General features: G+C 45.3%; 1 long non-coding RNA gene across 2 annotated transcripts; it reads right to left on the bottom strand.

The window, feature by feature from the left end:
- Positions 1-8,752: 8,752 nt before the first annotated feature.
- LOC128324723 (uncharacterized) lies at positions 8,753-22,950 on the bottom strand. 2 transcript variants are annotated; one of them, XR_008307056.1, is made up of 5 exons: positions 22,732-22,950; positions 21,374-21,408; positions 20,640-20,887; positions 15,846-16,004; positions 8,753-9,071 (listed from the first exon to the last, which is right to left on the bottom strand). It is a non-coding gene; the product is annotated as an uncharacterized LOC128324723 (long non-coding RNA). The 2 variants fall into 2 exon arrangements; XR_008307057.1 differs by having other exon boundaries at positions 20,669-20,887.
- Positions 22,951-23,154: the final 204 nt, after the last annotated feature.

Below are 23,154 nucleotides of genomic sequence, written 5' to 3'. Positions count from 1 at the left end.
TTCTCCAATGGAGTGACTGCATAGAAACATAGGAAGCTGCCTTCTACCACATCAGAGCATAGGTCCACCTAGCTCACTATTGTCTACACAGACTGGCAGCGGCTTCTTCAAGGTTACAGGCAGGCGGGGCTGTCCATAGGGCATTGCAAGCAGGGTGACCACCCTGCTCTTTTAAACCCCATTAAAATTAACTAGAAGGGGGACCCACACTGTCTGATTTGCCCTGGGCCCCTCAGCCCGCCAGGGCTCTCTAAGGACAGCCCTGCAGGAAGGAGTCTCTCTCAGCCCTATCTGGAGATGCCAGGGAGGGAAGTTGGAGCCTTCTACATGCAAGCATAGAGCCACCTAATAGTGTAGTGGGGAAATGACTTGCCTAGTGAGCAATAGGTTGCTGGTTCGGGCAAGGTGCTGAAAGGCATCATCTCACTTTGCATGGGAGAGGAGGCAATGGTAAACCCCTCCTGTATTCTACCAAAGAGAACTGCAGGGCTCTGTGGTCCCCAGGAATTGACACTGACTCGAGAGCACAACTTTTCATGCTAGCATGCAGGTGCGCTACCCAGAGTGGCCCCATCCCCTAAGCGGAATCTCCTACAGTGCTCATTCATGTAGACGTGTTCAACATCAAACTGGTTCAGTTTGGCCTTTCGGGGTCTGACCCAGGCCACGCAGATGCCAATTGTGCAGGTGTGGCAGCCTCCAAAATGGCCACCACGCCAGAGGGGGAAGGCCTGAATGGGCCAAAGAGCTGGCCAGATGGCTGGTATAGGCATCAAGGGAGGCCGGCGGGGGGAGGTGGAAACTCTGTGGACCCCCACCCCCCGCCACCACCTCTATTACCAGTGCTTGGCTATAGCTAACCTGGCAGTGTTTACCATAAACACTACTAATTTTTTCGATGATACATCTGTATTGACCCTAGAAAATATATTTACTAACACCAGCTGGGGACATAATCCTAATTTTTTTATTTGTGATCTTACTCATCTTTGTGAATACCTCTGTCTCTGTCCAAAACTGTAAGACCCTGGGGCAGGTCCACCAAAGATGAAAATAGGAACCCTTCATCCCACAGCTACTCCAGCAAAGTGGAGAACAGTCTTTATGAATTTGTGCTAATTTTATGAGTTCATGTACCATTGATGGAAAACTATAAGAAAATTCTCCTTAACTTGGGCCAAAGAGGAAGTAACTGGCTTGCATTTTCATATGTTCAACCACTCCTGGTCTTTTGTTTCCTGTTGGAAGTCATTTTTCCAAGTTGCTTTAAGGCCAGGTAGTGGGTTAAATGTGTGATTTATGATCAGTTCATATAATTTTGAAACCACACCTTTGAGGGAGTCCGAGGCTTCCAAAACCAGAACTTAGAATTTTTTAAATTATCTATTGACTTCTGCTGTTATTTCTGGAGTGGATATACAGGATCTGCACTGTAAAAGATGTATCCATGTACAGAGTTTCCCCTATAGCCTCTAGGTCAATAGGGTTTCCGCGTTGGTAAAAGATACACAATCTCGCAACTTCCCCTATAGCTTCTAGGTCAATAGGGTTTCCGAACTGGTAAAAGATACACAATCTCGCAACTTCCCCTATAGCTTCTAGGTCAATAGGGTTTCCGAACTGGTAAAAGATACACAATCTCGCAACTTCCCCTATAGCTTCTAGGTCAATAGGGTTTCCGAACTGGTAAAAGATACACAATCTGGCAACTTCCAGATCAGTAGCTTCCAACAGTTGAGGAGATGTGAATAGTCCAACAAAATTAGGGTGACAAAAAATTGGAATAAGAGGTGAATAAGCGGGCGCTAAACTCTTATGCCATTTTGCCCAACTCTTGAAAGTGGCACTCAAAAAAGGGTTGCCTGCTGCTTTAAACTTGGTAATCCAGTCTGGTATTAGAGGCAAGCTTTTAACTCTAGATATGTATTGCTAGATCATGATGGTTAAACTGAGCCTCCAGGATGAGGTAGTATGATACAAAACACCAGTCGCTATGGGGTGGAGGAAGAACAGGGTAGGGCTACTACCTTTATGCCCTGCTCATGGACTTTCGAGGGGCATTTGGTTAGCCAGTGGGAAACAGCATAGGAATATTTAGTCTGATCCAACAAGAATTTTATTTCCTCTACTGAGAAAATGCTACTTCTCCCAATAAATTACCCTGGGGATGCCTTTTCTCGTGACATGTCTTAGTCTTTGACATAGAGAGAGCACTGGGGGAAGAAACTGACTCCGCACTTGGAAAAAGACTCATGATTGGAACTCTGATCACGGAGAGACAGCCCAAGTTTAAACCATACCTGGCCACACCAAACCATAAAAACTAGCTGATCTGGCACAGAGCATCTGCGCCCCTAGTTTGCCGCTGCCACCTTATTCTTGTTCCCTGCCTGCCGCCTGCCATCTCCTTTTGTGTCGCCTGCCCCCTGCTTTCTGGCTGTCCGCCTGCCGGTATTCTTTCTTCCTACAAACAAACTAATGTGGCTTCCTTCATTCAAGTGGTTTGAAGACTTTATTTGTCTTTTGGAGATAGTGAAAGACTAGGCTAGAATGACAGGAAAGGATCTCTAAAAAGTCTGTATTCTTTGTGTTCCCCATCTGAATCTCTGTGTTCTCCATCTGAAATATGGATCAACTAATAGGTGAGGCTCATCATTGATTGGGCAAAGTTATTTTGCATAGATTAAATTTATAAGGAAGTTCAAGAAATTAAACATATGTCATAGAAATTTATATTGATGTGGTTGCTCGAGGAAAGTAAAAGAACAGTTTGAAATTTGTAGGATTTCAATTTCAAACACTATTTTATTGAAAAATACCATATATGGTAAGTTTGAATCATAGTAAATTTGAAACTGAGAAAGAAAGGTCATCTCTTAGGCTTGATGTTATTTGGTAATTATTGATCTGATTATTGTGTATTAAAAATCTGTTGAAAACAAGAACAGTTAAATATAATCATTATATACAGAATGTTTTAACAACAACAACAACAATAAATTAAAAATCCCTGAAACCTTTCCCTTAGCATATTCAGGTGTAAAACGTAATGCCTTCAGCTAATTTCAGTGGTAGGATTGTGTATGCAAAATATGGTGTTTGTAGGTCATCAGGAAGTATGACTTTATTTCACACAAACAAATTCTTCAAAATATATAATAGATGAATGAAGAAGCTAAAACAGAGTATTGAGCTGAGATAATAAAACTGAAATTTTGCAGACATTTAAGAAATCTCACCTTCTAGGTCCTAGTGAGCTAAATTTGTTTTTCACTTGAGAGAGGCTTCTCAGGAGTGATCCAAACTTGACCATGCTCCTGTCTCATCTCCATCTTAAAATAACTTATGCCAGATTTCCAGGTTGATACTGAGCAGCGATCAAGAGAAGCCCCTTGCTCCTATGTCCTTAGTGACTTTACAATAAATACAGCATTGTTAAGCTCCTTTTGTGCCAATAGTGTTTCAGATGCCAACCTACCTTCTCTCAGACCTGGCGTAGCCTAGTCATGATTGGTGCCATCCTCTAAGTAGTAGATCACTACTCCGCCTCACCTCCATGATCTACGATGCCCATACATCCTTAGAGCGAGAGTGCACTCTGATGATGCATTACACCAATACATCATGGACACAGAGTTTGCTTGGGTGATGTATGAGTGCCCTGAGAATGTATTTCTCAAATGGTTGTATTGTTCAGGGACAAAGCCTAGCCAAGGCATAGATTCAATTTAATTACAGTGCAAGTGGTAGACCAATGTGAGAAGGCACTTTGGCACCAGAACGTTGGCACCCTGAAGAAATATGAGTTGCTGTTCGCTGTGCCATTGAGTTACATCCCAATGTGCCATATTTATTTTTAAAATGTCTCCCCTGCCCCTGGGAGAATATAAAGGAGCACAACTTCAACACCCATTCACAGCAAAAGAGGACAAGTTTTTGGAGCAGCGCTTTTGTGTGGCCCAATAAAATGAGAAGTCCAACATGGCTCCAGAGTCTGTGCACAGGGGGAATCAGTCCTGACATTTTGGAATAAACAAGTACTATTTCTTTCTTGCCCAACTTATATTTGTGTGACTATAAGCCACTGCCAATATGCTATTGTTGCCTTAGATATGCAAATAGCCTGCCCATTTTCAATTCCTCATTCTGTCATAGGTGGTATCTGAAAGACTTGTAAAGGACTTCTGCTCATAACCAGTTCCACAGCTTGCTGAGGTGCTTCTGTTATTGATAGTGAGCCGTCAAGTATTTTGTGTTGTATAATCAAATTCCATATTGTGTCCCAATTAGCACTCCACCACCCAATTTTGTAGTCCTAAAGCATTGCTTAAAACAGAAGTACTGTAACCATATTGTGATGTCCTTGTTAGCCAACTTTCCTTAAACCTATGAGATCACCTGACATTCTGTGAGGTCTTTCACACGATCTCGTGGTGGTGGTGGTGGGGGGGGGCTGAGGGGAAGGCAGGAGCTTTCCTTCCTTATCCGGCAGACAAGCAGGCGCTGTCCTCCCCTCTGCTGCACCATGCACCCACACAAGCAGTGGTGTAGCAGAGGCAGATGCTGGGAGTGGGAAGACTTCCCCCCCCTGCATCCCAGGGTGCCTTGGGGCACAATCATGGCGGCTGCTCTTGTTAGAGCAGCCACCGCGCTCAGCATGGTTGCTCCCCCCGCTGGCTCGCTGCTGGAAATAGCAGCAGGTGGGGGGAAAGCTGTTTAACCCGTCAGCGATCGCTAATCGCTGGGTTAAAAAGTGGGGCTTGGAGTGAGGGCAAGGCCGGGAGTGACCCTGGACTGCCCTAGTCTGGGTTTGGCTGTGCGTGTGAATACCCTCACTCTGTGTAGTTGTACCCTCACAACTTCACAATGCCTGGACCAATATGAACCAAATTTGGTGCAGTTGTAGGGACACAGGGATACTTCAATGGCGTAGTTTGTGATGATGTCATCCACCCCGATTCAAGAAGGCAAATGTGTAAACGTTTGAGGCACAAGTGGACTAACTTGTGAACCACCTAACCGATTTGAAGCAAATTTGCTATATCTGTAGGGACATAGAGACACCTCAACATGGCATACATGTGAATGTTTGAGGCGCAAGTGGGTCAACTTGTGGAGTGCCTAGCCAATTTGAACTAAATTTGGTACAGTTGTAGTGAATGACACATAGGGACATCTCAATGACATAGTTTGTGATGATGTCACAAACAATTCAAGATGGCAGACACATGAATGTTTAAAGCTGAAGTGGGTTATCTTGTAATTATCGATTAAGATTACAGTGAAAGGAAAGTCGGCAGATTAGAACAATTTACCAGAACAACTTGTTTCATCATGAATTTTTATTTTTTGAAGGAATGAGGCCTAAACCTCTTTGTGTTTTTCAAATTTTTGTATCATATATGCAATTGCTTGCTCCCTTGTTCTGAGTTAAGAAGCTGTGCTAGTGTCAAATGTTCACACCTCCTACTTTATAGTTTGGTTTAGGAAGGGAAAGAGTTAAACTGTTTAATTTTAGGAGGGAAAGGGGAGTTTGAATTGATTGGCTATATATATTTTTTTAATGGAAGGAACTTGAGATTGTTTTGATTTGTTTGTTTTGAACATTGGTGGGAAAAGAGTGAATCAAGGAGATTTGATTGTGGTAAAGAAGTTAGTAGGGGCGAGATTCGGAGAGGAGAGACCTCTCAGAGACAGTAGAGCTGGAACAGTGAAGAGACAAGCAGACTTTAGGAGAAAGCTGACTGGGGACAGTTAAAGGCAGAGAGATTGAAATCACTGAGCTGGCACCACTGCAGCATTCGAGGGGCAGAAACGGCTAGGTTGTAGGAGTGAAGGAGCCAGGCCTACTGCAGGGAAGAGAGGCCTTGGGAAAAGAAGCTATCCTTTGCACTCCTTTGAGATCGTTGCTGGGCCTAGTTTGCATAAAGCTATTGGACTTGGTTATTTTAATGCTTTTCTTGTACATTTGCTTAACTATCCCCCCCCCCAATTTTACTTTAATTTACTACACTGTATTAGAACTAAGGAGATTTTGAACTAAGTAAACATTTTCTTGTTGTTTTGAACTGTTTCAATAGTGTCTCTGTCTATTATTTTTCCACACCTACTTGCCTAAATTGCCTTACAACTCTACAAGGTTGTTCACATGACCGTTTCTGGGTGGGGAGCAGGCAGGGTTGAACCTACCTTAACTCCACCTCACCCCCCACCCCCGCCCACTGATAATCACAGAGCCGCTGTGTGGCACATGGCTTGTGAACCCGCAAGATCCGCGCAACTCAGAGCAGTGTGGATCTCTGGAGGCTGGGAAAATGAAGGCTGGCCTCCAGATATCCCTTAATGCATTGTGTGAGGAGCTCAGTGCATTGAGGGATTTCCCCTCAAGCCAGGCACTCTAGGTGTCCAGCTTGGTGTCTGCTCGGCTGCCTGCAGCCCAAGCAGACACACAACCGCAGACCTGGGTAAAAGGGTGCACTTATTTAACATATTTAACATATATAATTTTTAACATATTTATTTAACATATTTTTATACGGCCCCAAACTCAAGTTCTCTGGGCAGTTTACAAGAGAATTAAAAAAACAATAAAAAATAAAAATATTTCAACAAAATTTGAAAGTTAAAACTATTTAAAAAAACAATTAAAACAGTATCTAATTAAAAGCCTGGGTGAGCAAATGCGTCTTGACTGCTCTTTTAAAAGTTGTAAGAGATGGGGAGGCTCTTATTTCAGCAGGAAGTGTGTTCCAAAGCCTCGGGGCAGCAATGGAGAAGGCCTGTCCCTGACTAGCCACCAGACGAGCCAGTGGCAACGGCAGACGAACCTCTCCAGATGATCTCAATGGGTGGTGTGGTTCATAGCAAAGAAGATGTTCTCTTAAGTATCCAGGGCCCAAGGTGTTTGTGGTTTTATAGGTTATAACCAAAACCTTGTACTTTGCCCGGAAACTTATCGTCAACCAGTATAGATCTTTTAAGATAGGAGTGATGTGGCCTCTTCGAGAAGACCCAGAGACCAACCTGGCTGCCACATTCTGGACTAACTGCAGTTTCCGGATTACGTACAAAGGCAGCCCCACATAGAGTGCATTGCACCCTTTTACCCAGGGAAAAGCCCAAGGAAAAAACTTGGGTTACCATTGGAGGCAGTGCCAGGATCAGCTTTGATCCCAGTGCTTCACACAAGCAGCCCTACCCAGGTAGGGCTGCCCAAGCCTGGGTGGGGCTGCTTGTGTGAAGAGCCTCTACCATTTTGTAAAGCTGAAGGACAGAGGCTCCAGTGATCTGAGCTGAGGGTGTGGAAGCAATTTTTTAAAAAATCGTACCTCACTGGTGGAAGTGACTTGTCTTAGTGAATGACCCACTGAGGTGGTGCCCTCTACACAGTTGGAACAAATGCTTTGCAATACTCCTCATTCTGGCCACTGCCCTATTCTTCTGGCTTTACTGTAAACCATATAATTTTCCACTTCTTATCCTATGATAAGAACATAAGACCAGCCCTTCTGGATCAGGCCCAGAGCCGATCTAGTCTAGCATCCTGTTTCTCACAGCGGCCCACCAGATAGCAATAGCAATAGCACTTACATTTATATACCGCTTTATAGCCGGAGCTCTCTAAGCGGTTTACAATGATTTAGCATATTGCCCCCAACATTCTGGGTACTCAGATGCCTCTAGGAAACCCCTAAGCAGAAGATGAAGACATGTCCCCTCTCCTGCTCTTGCTCCCATGCAACTGGTATTCAGAGGCATCCTGTTTCTGAACCTGGAGGTAGCCTATAGCCATCAAGACTTGTAGCCATTGATTGACTTGTCCTCCCATGAACCCCTTTTTAAAGCCACAGAAATATCTACTAAAAAAGTAGACACTTTATTCTCTAGTTTCCCATCCATAAAATGTGTCCTTTTCTATTTGATAGGTATGAATTTTTGTTTTCTTTTGCTTCTTTAACTGCTCTCCTGAAGTTAAACACAGTTTACTTTATGACTTATTTTCCCCCTACCTATATGCAGTTTCCTGGCCCAGCATATTTATTGTTAGTTAAAAGGTAAGTGCCAGGTACACAAGGTGTGCACTCTTGCTTCTACCCCCTACCCCTTCACACCAGCAAATACCTCACTAGTAGCTGTTGCTATAATGAGTCTTGTCGATGCGCCACATTGTTAAGCCATTAGGCTTTGGTCTTGCAAGAGACACAAAGAAAAACCCCTGTTTCAGGTCGTGTTTGTGACCTGAACCATAGGTTCCACTAGCAGTGAACTCAATCACTGTTCTCTCCTAGGTTGCTATTAAACCTTGGCTCTAACCATCCAAGAAATTAATCTCCAAAGCCCAACCTCTCCTGGTTCCTACTGTGCTCGGCAGCAGCTGTGCAAAACCTTTGATCCCATCTGCATGACTTCCTCCATAAACTCACATACCTTGCTGTGACTACTGAATCCAGCCAATCTCATTCTACAGTCTGTTACAGGGAAGGACCAAAGGAATCTTTAGAACTTTGGAGACTTTACATGTTTCTGCTAGTGCTGAGCCTGAAATTTCTCCAAAGTGAAAGAGAATTTTAGAGTTCTTTTACAGAGAAACATTGGAGAGTGGTTTTAGACAGTTTGTCTGCATCTTTAAGTCTGCTGTAGTCTTCAGCTTGGTCCCCCGCAACATAAAGCTAGCAAGAATCCCACCCTGCACAAATTCTTATTCTGATAACAATTGACATTACAGTGATGCAAAGGAATCGAAGAACATACCTTGTTTTCAAAATCTGATATTATGACTTCCTTACAAAGTATACAATAACCAGATCAGATCTCTTGCTATGCTAATATATAATAACAGCAGATCCCTCTGTAATATATAATAGTATATTACTGAGTATACAATAACTGTAGCAGATCCCTTGAGGGTTACCATATGTCTTTTGTTTCAAAAATATTATTTTAATCTAAATTTAATTACTTTCCTTGGGAAGTGAGTCTTTGTATTGTTAGATCCTAGGATTTAAGTAGTTGTAGTAGGTAGCTGAATCATGTTCAAAGGTCTTCGCACCCATTATCTCAGTATGATGACTCTGTAAGAAAGGTCATATTTATGTACAGTATTTATTACATTTATAAACTACTTCTCCACTATAATCCTCAAAGGAATAAACAACAACCAACCAATCACTGAAAATGCACCCAAAACAAATAAAGCCAAAGAGCAAAGAAGAGCATACTATCAGCAGTCAACAGTAAAGTCATCAGTAGACAAATGTCTGCCTGTACAAAAAAGGGTTTGCCAGATGGTAAAAAGTAGTCAATGAGAGGACCTGATGGGCCTCCAGAAGTTCTAAAAGCTAGGCACCAACACCAACTTGCTGCCAACCTCATTTTCATGATTTGCCTCACCTTGAAGGAGGTAAATCATGGAGCAGGAACCCAACCAAAGATCTCAGTGCTCAGGCAATAGGTTCATATGGGAGGATGTGTGCCTTAAGGTAACCAGGTCTTAGCTAGGTCCTAGCCCATTTAGGGCTTTAAAGGTGATGACCAGAGCCTTGAATTGTGCCTGGAGGTGATCTGGGAGTCAGTGCAGATGATAAAGCAAGGGAGCCACTTGATCCTTGACACTTGACCACAGCCTAACTATTGCATCCTGCTATTTCCAGGCACTTTTAAAAGGCAGCCCCATTTATTAAAGTAGCTGAGCCATAATCCAACCAAGGCATGGGTGATAGGAACCAGATTTTCATATTACAGACTGAGGGCTGAGCAGAGAGAGAGAGAGTGGCTTGCCACCAGTTCATGACAGAAGCAACAATTAAAAACTTTAAAAACATTTAATACTTCCTGATTCACAGCTCAGTTGACTAGTTACTACCCTTATTCTAATCTACTCTGTTGCTTAATCATTAGTAGACTTATTCTCCTCCTATGATATGCAAATCTCCACTCTAAAGGCCCCAAAACTGAATGGGCAGCTCAATTCACACCAACTGAACTCATGTACGAAATCAGGTTCACCAGAAATAGAATCCACAAGAATGCTAAGTTAGGGATTTGGACATGTTGTTGAATTTTTTTGGCTGTATTTACTGAGGTTCGTACCTTGCAAAAAAATAAAAAAAATAAAAATCCTTTAATTACTTCTCAGGAAGCGAGATCCAGTTGGTAAACTCTGCAGCTTGAGGACAACTTTTATTGCCAAGCATGCATTACCAAGGGCTAATTGTTAGCATGGTGCACCTGCCTGCTCCCCTGGTGGCCGGAGCCAATGAGGAAAAAATAGTAATTTATTAATGATCAAGTCACAAATAGTAATGAAAACAATAGGAATGTCTGCAGGAAGCACTGCCGGGGGCAGAGGTGCAGGTGCTTTGTGCCCTAAAGAGGAGTGTCGGCATTTTTACGAAGCTACTTTGCAACCTTTTCTCCACTCCCTTATGCTCTGTGCATGCTCTCTTCCCTTCTCCAAATGTTTTGCTGGCACAATAGGCTCAGCATTCTTGCTTTGGGTGATAAAATAGCTGTCATCGTGAGAATGGAGGGTGGGGGGAAGCTGAGAAGTAAGTAAGTAAGTAAATAAATAAATGGCCAAGAGGAATGGAAAAGGAAAGCCATGTTGTAAATGAAACAAATCATTTGTAATGGTGCCCGAGAATTAGAACTAGAAGATAAAAGGAAGGTGGCAAAAGAAAGATTCTATCTGTGGACCCTGTACAGCAGGGGTTCTCAAACATGGGCCCTTAGATGTTGTTGCACTACAACACCCATCATCCCCAGGGACATAAAACAATTAAAACAAAGGATAAAACTTGGGGTTAGTTCTCATGACTGACAGCTGGGTAGGAGGCTCCAAGTCCCAGGCAGGAGGAGGGGAAAGTGATGGTGGTTGTTCTCATGACCAAAATAGCTGGGCCTGGGGCAAAGGCAGGACACAACCTACCTTTCCCCACACAATCCTTGCCGCTCCAGGATCACTGATGCCATGAGCCCACATGACTGGCACACTAGCAATCCTGGAGTAGCAAGGGGGTGGGGGAAAAGCAGGCATCCCACAATGCACCTTGTGAGGAGCACAGTGCATTGGGGGATTTCCCCACTGCCAGGTGCTCCTTCCGCCTGGCTCTATGGAAGCTGGGGCTGCCGGCAGATCCAACTTCCACACAACTGGGCGGTGAGGGAGGAGGGAGCATGCACGCTTTCCTCCCTCACTTTTAGCCTGGTTACCAAACTTGGGCTGCCTGGTTGAGGAACGATGCGGTTGGGACCAATCCCGGCAATTCTCATGACCAGCCCTGCCCGGGCTAGTGCTGCCCTACCTGGGTAGGGCTGGTCATGAGCTCATAATGTGTTAGTCGCAATCTGGGTAAGACGGTTTGGGATGTGCTTTTACTCTACCCTCGCTACCGTACTGGATACACAATGTGGGCTGGCTGCCATCCTATCCAGGTCAGCGCTAGCACATGATCACTTCCTCCTCCTCCTCCTATGACACACAACATTTCTTGGTAGCACATATAGGGCTTGGATTCTGGCTGGATGCTCCTCCTACCAGCTGCCAGTCATGAGAATGCATCTTTTATTTTAACACATCCAAAGCAGAAAACCAGCCAGGAGGTGGTCAGATCATTTGAAGGGAAAGGTGTGAAAGGAAGGATTACTGAAGGAGGATGGGAGATTGCAGAGGAGCCAAATAAGTTTTTTGCACCAGTCTTCACTTTGGAAGACGTTACCCAGGCCTGAGCCACTTTTTCTGAGGAGGGCATCTGAAGAACAAAGTCCAACAGAGGTGACAAGAGGTGCAGTTCAAGAGCTAATTGAATATTCAGTATTAGCAAGTCACCGGACAGCATACACTGAAGAATTCTTAATTCAAATGTGGAATTGTTGACCATCTAACAAAAAGGTGAAGCTTGCCACTGAAATTGGTGGCTCAGTTTACGGGGGAAAATGTGATCAAAGAGGTTTAAAAATGATGACTGTTTTAGAAAAAGTAGATTAATTGACACCTCCCCCATCTCTTAATATTAGATCTCAGAGACACCTGTGGAAATTTATTAACAACCAGTCTTTTCTGGGTAGGAGAGGGTTAACTTGGATACCGAGGCACTTCTGGAGCCACGGAACCCACTCCTTCCCAAGTGGATAGCCCAGCTATTAGGTCCAGATTAAAAGTTAGGTAGGAGAGAAACAGCCCCTCTCCTACTTTTCCAATTAGTCGTCTGTGCTGCCACTGCCATTTCAAGGGCTCCTGGGGCTGGCAACTATAGGGTCCTGTAGAATGCGCAGCCAGGGAGAGGAGCCCTGCTGCCTTGGCAAGGGCTGCCTCTCAGCTGCCCTGGCTTAGATCCTGTGCAGTGCCCCACCAATTCCAAACAATGGCTCTGTCCGATTCCAAACCACATTGCCGCTTCTAGCAAACATGGAGACCCTCCATGACTCTTAAGGCTTGTGTCAGAGCTACTCCCTTTGGGAATAATGGGAGCAGGGTTGCTGCAGCTCTGATGCAATCCTTAGCAGTCACGGGGAGGCTCTCTCTGTTTGCTAGCAGCGCGGTGATGCAATTTGGAATTGGATGGAGCCCCTCCCACTGGCAGGCGGCTGTGCAGCATCTAAGCCTGCATGTTTAACTTTTGGTATATGCTGCCAAAGAATGTGCTGATAGTTCTTGGCCTAGATGGCTATAAAGCAGGGATGCACAACTTTGGCCCCCAGCTGTTTTTGGACTACAACTCCCATCATTCCCAGACACAGTGGCCAATAGTCAGGGGTGATGGGAGTTGTAATCCAGCATATTCAGGAGGGCCAAAGTTGTGCAGCCCTGCTATAAAGATGGATTCAACAACTATATGAAGGATATGCCTATCGACAGCTCTTGGCTACTATGATTTTACAGAACCTCCATGTTCAGAGGTAGTATCCCTCTAAATACCAGATGCTGGGGATATGCAATGAAAGATAGCTTTTGCCTTCATGCCATTCATGCATGTGAGCTTTCTGAGAGCATATGGCTTACCACTGCTGGGAACAGTGATAGGTCTGATTCCATGGGGCTCTTATACTTCCTTCCCGTACCAGCTGGAATTCCCTTGCAGCGATGATATCCATGGGCCCTTTTGTGGCCCTGCTAAGAGGAGGGAAAGGGAAGAGTCCTTTCTAGTCTTCTTACAAGCCATCCTATGAGCATTTTGAAGGAGCAGATGAGAGTACGTCCACTCACTTGTCTCTTTCTGTAGAAATGAGCTGCATTGCCAGAACCCCATGTCCCACATGACAGGGTTGGGATGGGGGGGGCAATCAACTGATTGTTTGTTTGTTCACTTCTTTTTCCAGCATTTGGTCCTTACCTTTTCATTCCAAAAGGCAGCCTCACTCACGGCAGCCTGCAGTACTGAAAATCGAAACAAAACTGACACTGATAAAATCCAATTCAGGTTTTAAAAACAATACCAGAGCCAAACTGACATATCAGGGAGGGGTACGGGAAGGTAAGCAAACAGAAGGCTGAGCAGAAATGTCTTTGCATGGTGATGGGAAAACTCAAGGCTGGGAATTCCACTCACTAGGCAGTGTCATAGACAAGGAGGTTGTTCACATGACCAAATACTGGGGAGCAAGGTGGAAGCCAGGCAGGCTCCTACTTACCTCCCCCCTCCCCAATAACTGGAGACATTTTAGTGCTCTGCCACTTGTGTGCCCACACAATCGGCATGGCGGTGGGCATCCAATGTTGGATTGGGAGGAGGAAGTCCTTCCACATCCCATGATGAACTGTGTGGGCAGCTGAGAGGCAGCCCTCACCTGTGCAGTGGGGCTCCTCTCCCTGGCTGTGCTTTCTACAGGACCTAGGAGCCCTTGAAATGGCAGTGGCTGCACAGACGACAAATTGGAAAGGTAGGAGAAGGGTGTTTCTCTCCTACCCAACTTTTAACCTGGGCTCAACAGCTGGGCTACCCACTTGGGAAGGAGCTGGGAAGGAGAGTGTTCCGTGGCTCCACGAGCCTCTGTATCCAAGTTAACCCTCTTCTACCCAGAAAAGACTGGTCATGTGAACAACGTCAAGGCCTTTTCTCTCATTCCCTCCAACTACTCAATAATGGCAGGACACATACAAGATATGTATTGTCTGCACGTCTGACTTAAGTCACTTTCACTATATAAGAGAACAGATGAAAGATATAATTCAGGCTTCTGTGAGATGTCCCCACCAAACTGAATTCTAAGGCTGCAATCACATGCAATACCTTTATCCGTTCAGTGGTTCAAATCCATATTTACCCTCCAGCTCCTGATCAACTGCATTTTCTAGCACAACCCCCCCCCCGGTTTCTGGGTTAATGTGGGTGCAAAGCTGTCCATCAGGACCCCTGCTGGCTTCCTCAGAGCACTATTAATAAAGTCACTGAAACAGAGAAATGGGATCCTTCCAGAACTCGGCTTGTGGTATGTGTGCATTTGTTTTTGTTTTTTACCCTGGTGAGCCAGCTGGGGTGCCTGCGTTGTGGATAAATGCAGTGATGAATGGAGGGTCAAGGAGGGAGCAGGCTGATTTCGCTCCAAGCTTGACCCTGTCTCGGGTCTGACGTTTGAAATGACAGGTGCATTAAAAAGTTATTTGTTTGGGGTGGGGGGTGGGGAGGAGGGAGTTGTTTGCAGGGCTCTGGTGAGACAGCACCTGGCCTAGCAAAAAGCTGGAATAAAAGGGATCCAGGTTCTCTCCTCCTTGCCTGCCAACATCCGTACTTGTGTGTAATGTTATCTTTATGAAGGCAGTTGCTGGGAAAATTCATGGACAGGTCGATACACCAGGTCAGTGGCTCTTCTTGCACAGAAGGAGAATAAATGGGTTAGTTTTACTCTTCTTCATTGAACTACTTGTGGGGACTTCATAATAAGCCCTCACAAATATACTCTTCTCCCTGCCTATCTTCTTCTCCCTGACATTCTCAAGCATGTTTATTTGATTTTTTTTTTTTTTTTGAGAGAGAGAAAGTCTGACATAGTGGTTAAAGTGTCAGACTAGGACCGCAGAGACTCAGGTTCAGATCTCCACTCAGCCACAAAGCTCACTGTGTGATGATGATGATGATGATGATTGATGATGATGATAATTCGATTTCTATACTGCCCTTCCAAAAATGGCTCAGGGCAGTTTACAAAGAGAAATAACAAACAAATAAGATGGCTCCCTGTCCCCAAAGGGCTCACATTCTAAAAACAAACATAAGACACACACCAGCAACAGTCACTGGAAGTACTGTGCTGGGGGTGAATAGGGCCAGTTACTCTCCCCCTGCTAAATAAAGAGAATCACTACGGTAAAAGGTGCCTCTTTGCCCAGTTAGCAGGGGCCAGTTATTTTCTCTCAGTTTAGGCTCTCTCACAGAATGAAAGGGGGAATAACACATACTGTAGGTTCCCTCGACTGCTCAATTAATAAAATGACTTAAGTGTTTGCAACCTATATGTAGGAACCTATATAAAATAAAATGCATATGCCTTTTCTATATGTAAAGAATAAAATGTGGTTCTTTCTCATATATAACATTAACACTCCAGTTACTAAAACAGTGAGGAGATAAGGACAATGATATTTTATTAACATATATCCAAATGAAACAGGATAATACTATAAAGAGAACGCTACCGTTCCACAGGTTTGGAACCCCTCATTTAGACTGGTAATTTATTGTTGCCTAATTCACCTACTGCTGCTAACTGGAAAAAGAGGTGGTTTTTAAAGCAGTGACACCTTATCCAGGGGTAGGCCCCTTATCCAGGTGTAGGCCCCTTATACCATAAATTATGGCTGAGGATGATGGGAGTTGTAGTTCTACAGGTGGAGAGCCAAGGTTGCCTACCCTGTTACAGCAACTGTGCCAATTAATCCCAACATAGCATCTCTCCAGGGGCTGTGGCTGGTGTTTTCTTTGCATTTCTTTTTTCATTATGAACCCCTTTGGGATGGGGATCCATCTTCTAATTCTTCTTCCTGCATAAAACTCTTTGTGAAATTTTTGCTGAAAACAAAATATGAATTTTATTAATAATTTATATGAAAATCATATCCCATATTTCTTTCCAAAGAAACTCAAGGCAGCTTACAATGAAAGTTATAACCATTTCAACATAACAACGAGGCGAGTCTCAAGATCAGTGATACCCGCCTCAAGAGGTTAGCAGGGGCTTAGCCCGCTCTCCCCGCACACGAGCAGGCTGCAGCCATGGGCGGCTGCATCGGCCATCCACATGACTGCCGGTTCCATCACGGAGCTGGCGGGGGCTGCAGGGATCGGGGGCCATGCAGCCCCCTGAAGTTCCAGGATGTCCTGCGCAAGTGCACGGGTCATGCTGGAGAGTCCTCCGAGCCCAGGAGGCTGTTTTTAGCCTCCCAGTGGGGGTCTGCTCATGTGTTGCCACGGCACAGAGCCACGCCATGGTAACACATGACCGTAGAGCTGAGGTTAGCGGAGTGCTCGCTCCGCTAACCTGGGCTTAGGGGAGGGCTCCATAAGCAGGTTACCCACTTGAGAGCAACCGGGCTCGCCTCCTTTAGCCCGCCTTTTGGCCATCGTGAGAATCGCCTCATTGACTGACATCCAGAACAACCTACCAGGAGCATGGCAGAAAGATGTGCCTGCACACAACCAACAGTGCCTTCACTACTGCTCCAGCTGCACAGTCTAGGGTTGAAGTGGGAGGAGCACTTTTCCATGGTTTGTTCTGCCTCTGGATGCATTCTGTGTGCCCTGAAAATATGTCCTTGAGGGCTGCACGGCCCTCAAGGACATATTTTCAGGTGACACAGAACTTATCCGGAGGCAGCACAGACAGTTGAAAGTTGCTCTCCCTGCTTGCACTCCCACATCTCAAGGCTGTGTGGCTAGAGCACAGCTAGGAAAGTTCTCCATTGTGTGGGTACATCTTCCTGCCCCACTACCAATCAGCTGCACTGTATGTCAGCCAATGAAAGAACTCTGGACAAAAAAATTGGGAAAATAATAGTAGAGATCAAAAAAATTCAGGGAAAGCTGAATGAAAGAGATGGGTCTTTGCCAGCTGTTGAAATGCCTCCCAAAGAAGGGAGTTCCAAAGAACAGGAACAGCCATTGCAAAGGTCCTCTTTCATCTGACCACCAAGTGAACTTCCAGTTGAGAAGGCACCCACAAGAGAGTCCCTTGAGATGTCCTAATGGGGTGGGCAAATTCCCGCAGAAGCAGCTCAGTCCCAAGTCATTTAGGGCTTTAAAGGTTAAAAACCAGCAGCTTAAATTTTGTCCAGAAATAAGCTGGTAACCAGTGCTGCAGCTGAAAAGGAAGCAGTGTAATATTTTCTAAGGGTCTCATACAAGTTAAAACCTCCATGGCTACATTCTAGATCAGTTGGAGTTTCTGAAGGGTCTTCAAGGGCAACCCCATGTACAGCATACATTAATCTCAACTGGATTAATGTATGCTGTACATGGGGCTGCCCTTGAAGACCCTTCAGAAACAAGGGCATAGATATCTGTGGCAAGTTCTGACTGATACAGAAATGGACACAGCTAGAGAGTCCATTATGGCATCAGCTGAAGCCATAATGATAATAATATGGAAGGGTTTTCCATAGCCAGGTCAACAGCACTTGACTCATCATACCTCCCACTGGTCCAGGGATCTCTGGAAGACGTACGTACATACAGTGGCTGCATTTACACATAACATGAAACCGGAGGTCCCTTCACTTCTGGTTTCCAAAACTGTAAGTCCAAATGTTGGCAACCTCAGTTTTGTCAAGAAATAGACCCGCTGTTTCCCTTCCCAAACTGTATTTTGTGTCTTCGGTTTTCACTAGGTTTTGCTGCCTCGAACTGTGGTTCTGCAGTGCCAGCGTAATGTCCGAATGCTGGCACCACAGTTTCCCCCCTCTGCAACCGGAGTTGAGGGAGGAAGTTCCTCCCTTGCTCCAGCTGCTATTGGCTATCTTCATGAAAGAAGGAAGCCCATGCAGTCAGTTCTCCCTCCTCTCTGCAGTCACTGAGACTGCAGAGAGGTAGCTCCCTGTTTCATCTGAATGTGGATGGGAGAGTGGGGGGTGTGGGGGGGGGGTCAGTTCCATGTTACGTCTGAAGGCAGTCAGAGTTTGTGTGGGGAGTTAACATCACAGCAGAACACAACCCTATGCCACACTCTGATTTATCTCAACAAAGCTGGAGCAGGAAACATTCACAGTGGAATGATGAAAGTGAGTCTTTCTCAGTGGTATACATCACAATGACAAAATTCACCCTGTGTAATCAGGGAGCATATTGTGAATGGACTAATTTGCAGTAGGACTGCAAAGGTCATACATCAGTGCTGGGCCCACATACTCTGGTGAATTTCATATGGTCACAGAGCAATCAAAATGAAAAGCTGCTTGACTACTGTTTGGCTCCACAGTTGAAGTGCACCAGAGTATCTGGAACCTTTTTTTAATGCCCTACATACACCAATTCACTCAAAAATCATTGTGTATATTGATGCTATACAATGTGTATATTAATGCATTGGGTATAGCCATTGATGCTGTACACATTTCCCCTGTTTCATGCTTCTTACTTCCCCAAGTCAGAAAATACCTTGTAGGATGTTCAGGAGCAGCCTTTCACAAGGACCAGTTTTTGTGGTGAAGAGAAAGTATGGGGAACATTATGGTAGCTTTGTCTTTTTGACTTTCCAGGGTTAGAATAGACTGATATTAGGGCAGTTCACATGACCATAAACTGGGTAGGAGACTAGTCCTACCCAGTTTTGGGTGCTGGGCACAACCCGTTTTGTGATAGTGTGTTAGACAGAACCAAGGAAGGAGGTGGGAAGCTTGATCCTCTGTCAAGCTGCAGCTAGGTCCCTGCCACTCTTTAAATTGCTATAAGGTACAGTATACAAACATAATCAAGGATGATAATAATGCATGTAAATATAACTTAAAAAGTGGGGGAGAAATCCCTTAATACAGCTTAACATGATAGGATTCAACCAACGCAGGAGAAGGGTTTAAAAAAATAAAAAATAAAACCCCACTTTCTTCAAGGATGTGACTTATGTTTCAAAGCACAAACAGTTCATTGAAGTTTGACCAAATTGCTAAGAATTCTTCTACTTTACCTTGGTGATGAAACCCACCCCCCCGTTCAAATGCAGACAAAGAACACATATCAGTAATCCAAAGCTGTAGTTCAGGAGTAAATGTGCCCTTCCAGTGTTGTATTATCATCTTTTTGGCAACATCCCAAGCATGGAGACTCCACTGTTCTTGATGTAGTGCTAAATTCCAGATGCAGGGGATATACCCCAACAAAACATGGACATCTTAAATGGGCAATAAAGCCCCAGATAGGTAGGATGAGCATGCCCTACTCAGATTCCATCCCCAGCTTCTGAACAAGGTAAGTGGAAAAATCATCCTACCCAGCTGGGACTTGACAGATAATCAAGTTTTTCACCTCCCACTTTTAAAATAAATCTCACATGATCACAAAATGGGGGTGTGCCCAGCTCTCAAAACTGGGTAGGACTAATCTTCTACTCAGTTAATGGTCATATGAACTACTGATGTTCAATGGGATGGCCATTCTGGGCTTGGCTATCTAAAATTAATAACCTCTTAGTTTTAAATGCTTTTTGACTTTCACATGAGATGTACTGTGGTTTACAGATATAAGGTAGATTGCTGAATAGTTTGGCTAGCTAATTAAGCTGGGTTTGGTTGTACAGCATGCACTGATAATGGATTTCAATGGGAAAAGTTCTTACAGAGCTTTTTATTGTTGTTTATTGTTGCCACACTGGTACAAAAGGTGACACAGACAGGCAATTTGCAGGGGTGTAGGGGTTTGTGATTGGAGTTATTTATCTCCTAGAGCTGCTGAGCATAGCTAGAGAACCTCACCTGGAGGCTTTACAGACAGAGCTTCTACCTGAATCTCCTTCAGAAGGGAGTGTGTGTGTTCACACACCAGCCAAACTTACCCCCAAGTCCCTTCGAGATCCTTGGACCCACTCCACACACAAGTAGGGCTTTGTCTTGCGAATTCTAGCTTATCTCAAGGTATTTCCAGGTTTTTTAAATGCTGGTTTTAAGCTACCTTTTCTGAAAATGCTGGAGCAAATAGGGAGAGGCACTGATGTAGAATCATTAGCATGACAAGAAGGATACTCTCTTTAGAAATGCAGATGTAGCTCTTTAGTACTCTCCACCCCAATTGGCTAGGAGGAAAACATGTGAATTTGCATCAAAACAAAGCCTGAGAGCAGAGGGGAGGGGCTGCTTTCCTCAATGCTGCAAGTGTGATTCGAAGTGACTTCGCTCAACATTTACCCCGCAACATGAAGCCATGTGTCAATAACTCCCTGCGCATTGTTGTAATCTTAGCAACTAAGGTGTGTGAGTTTGTGGGTACACTTGCCCAAGGTGTGACCTAGGTTCAGAGAGGTGAGACATCTCACTCCATGATACCAATCTGTCTGTTCAGCAGCTCCCTTTTCTAATAAATCATTTCTGTACAAATATGCCCACTATACAGATGTGGGCATGCATGCAGGCATTGCAAGTTCCTAAGACAGCATATAAACTTCTCACTGGCCACCTGCAAAGCCTCAGTACTCTGTTTCTTTTGCTGACAAACTCACACTACCTTGTTCCTCTTCTCTTCTTGGCACATACCTAAGCAGAACACTCATCTCAACTTCTGCTTTGCCAGGCAGGTGTGACCTGCATTCCTTGATTTCCCATGAATCAGCGATCACGGATACTGGACAGGCTGCCACTCAGCAGCACAGCTCATAGCACCCCGTAGCCCAAACTGCTTATTCAATGTATCTGATGACTGTCCCCAAAGAACCGTTTACAGGCTGGTTTGCTGCAATCTTGTAACAGCAGGATCTGAAATGAAACAAACATTTGCGATTAAGCATGAGATAAAAAAAGCTGCCAAAAGCTGAAAATGGGCAATTGAGCTCTCTGTTGTACTTACACAGAACACTGAGGGCCCCATGCTGAGGTTATTTACTGATTTGCCTCATGACATGAGAAGATGGAGTGCCAGTCAGGGGAAAAAATATCTCCTGCATGAAACTCTTTTCTCTGCCATGAGCACACTTAGACATAGCAATGACCCTTTCCTTTTCTCTTCTGGGTGGTAGACTGTGACACTTAAGAAGCAATTCCATCCACAACAGCTGATTTAATGGGCCGTTTGGGAGAAATTGATGCTCCTTTCAATAGATAGTCCAAACCTCCAGATAACGGATATGGCTACTTAAAACAACAACACACATGCTGGTGTAAATACTCTCAGTATACAAAACTAGCCTGCCAAATATATTGCCTAGTAGTAAATATATATTGAGGTAGATGTGTTGTAAATACCTTTTAGGTGGCAGTGATGAATACAACAGCTGTGTCTGTGAAAGACAAGAAAATGTGGAAGGATCAGTATGAATTAGTGTAATGTTCTTAAGGATTTTATATATATATACTAGTGGGCCCGGGCGCAGAGCATTTGCGCCTCTAGTTGGGCCCAGCCGTTGCCCCCACTCCCGCCGGCATGCCCGGGTTTCTCTGTTCCCCACTGCAGCCTGCTTCTTGTCTGCTTCTTGGCCCCTCCCCACTTTCTGACTGTTCCGCCGCCTCCTGCCTCCTCCTCCCAGCGACCAGGCCAGGGCCCGCCTCCTCCTCCTCCTAACCCCGGCATTCCCCTCTGCCGCTGCTGCCTCCTCCTCATACTGGGGTGCTGCTGCTGCCTCCTCACCTGCTCCCGCCTCCAAGATGTACCAAGACGCCAGCATGCCCGGCTTTCTAAGTGCCCCCCCACTTTCTCCCCCCTCCTCCTGGTGGCCAGGCCTGGGCCCACCACCACCATCCCCCTGCCACCTGCTTCTCACCCCCTTTCTCCCCGCCCCCGCTGCCTTCTTTGCCCACTGGCCATTCACCTCCTGCCTCCTCAGGCCCTCCTAGCAGCCTTGTACACAGCATCACTACCACTTTCTCTCCCCCCGCTTGCCTGTCGCCCGCCTTCTTCTGCCCGCCGCCATTGCCCGGATGTCTCCTCTGGCACCTGCACAATGCTTGGCCACCTGTCACCGCCTCCTGCCCTCTCTCTCTCTCTGTCTCTGTCCTCAATCTTTCTCTCTAGAACATAGGAACATAGGAAACTGCCATATACTGAGTCAGACCATTGGTCTATCTAGCTCAGTATTGTCTTCACAGACTGGCAGCGGCTTCTCCAAGGTTTCAGGCAGGAATCTCTCTCAGCCCTATCTTGGAGATCCTGCCAGGGAGGGAACTTGAAACCTTCTGCTCTTCCCAGAGCGGCTTCATCCCCTGAGGGGAATATCTTGCAGTGCTCACACATCAAGTCTCCCATTCATATGCAACCAGGGCAGACCCTGCTTAGCTATGGGGACAAGTCATGCTTGCTATCACAAGACCAGCTCTCTGGTCTTTCTCTGGTCCTCTGTCTTTCTCTGGTCCTCTGTCTTTCTCTCTCTCTTTCTCCTGCGATTCTCTCTCTCTCTTCAGTCTTTCTTATTTCTTAAATAAGAGCCATCTTATTTGTTATTTCTCTTTGTAAACCGCCCTGAGCCATTTTTGGAAGGGCGGTATAGAAATCGAATTATTATTATTATTATTATTATTATTATTATTATTATTATTATTATTATTTCTGTCTCTGTCTCACAGTCCTTGCTTTCCCCTGCCACTGTCAGGGCCTGTCACCTGCTCACCTGCCAGCCTCCAAACTCCCTGCCGCTTCATGATACAGCCAACTGACAGCCGTCTGCAGCCCTCAGAGCCAGCTGTCAAACTCCTTTTGGGTTTCTGGAGTGGCCGCCTGCCAGCCGTCCACAGCCACTGAACTCCCTGCCGCTCCTGAAGCTGCCCCCAGCCTCCGAGCTCCCTGCCACTTAACGGAGCCCCTGAGCCAACTGTCAAACTGCTTTCCAGCTGCCCGCCAAACTCCCTGTCACTCCGGAACTCTCTCCCCCTCTGTCAGCCAATCACCTCCTCCCCCTCTGGGCCTGCCATTGGTCGCAGCTTCAGCGGGGGCATGGCTTGCCACATCCCCATGCATCCCACATACCCCTGGCCCGTCTACAGGAATTAATAATATAGATATATATGAAGACTGATCTAGATACCTCAGCTTG

Source organism: Hemicordylus capensis, chromosome 4 (assembly GCF_027244095.1).
Source record: "Hemicordylus capensis ecotype Gifberg chromosome 4, rHemCap1.1.pri, whole genome shotgun sequence".
NCBI classification, from domain to species: domain Eukaryota; kingdom Metazoa; phylum Chordata; class Lepidosauria; order Squamata; family Cordylidae; genus Hemicordylus; species Hemicordylus capensis.
This window is presented reverse-complemented; position numbering and strand designations above follow the sequence as displayed.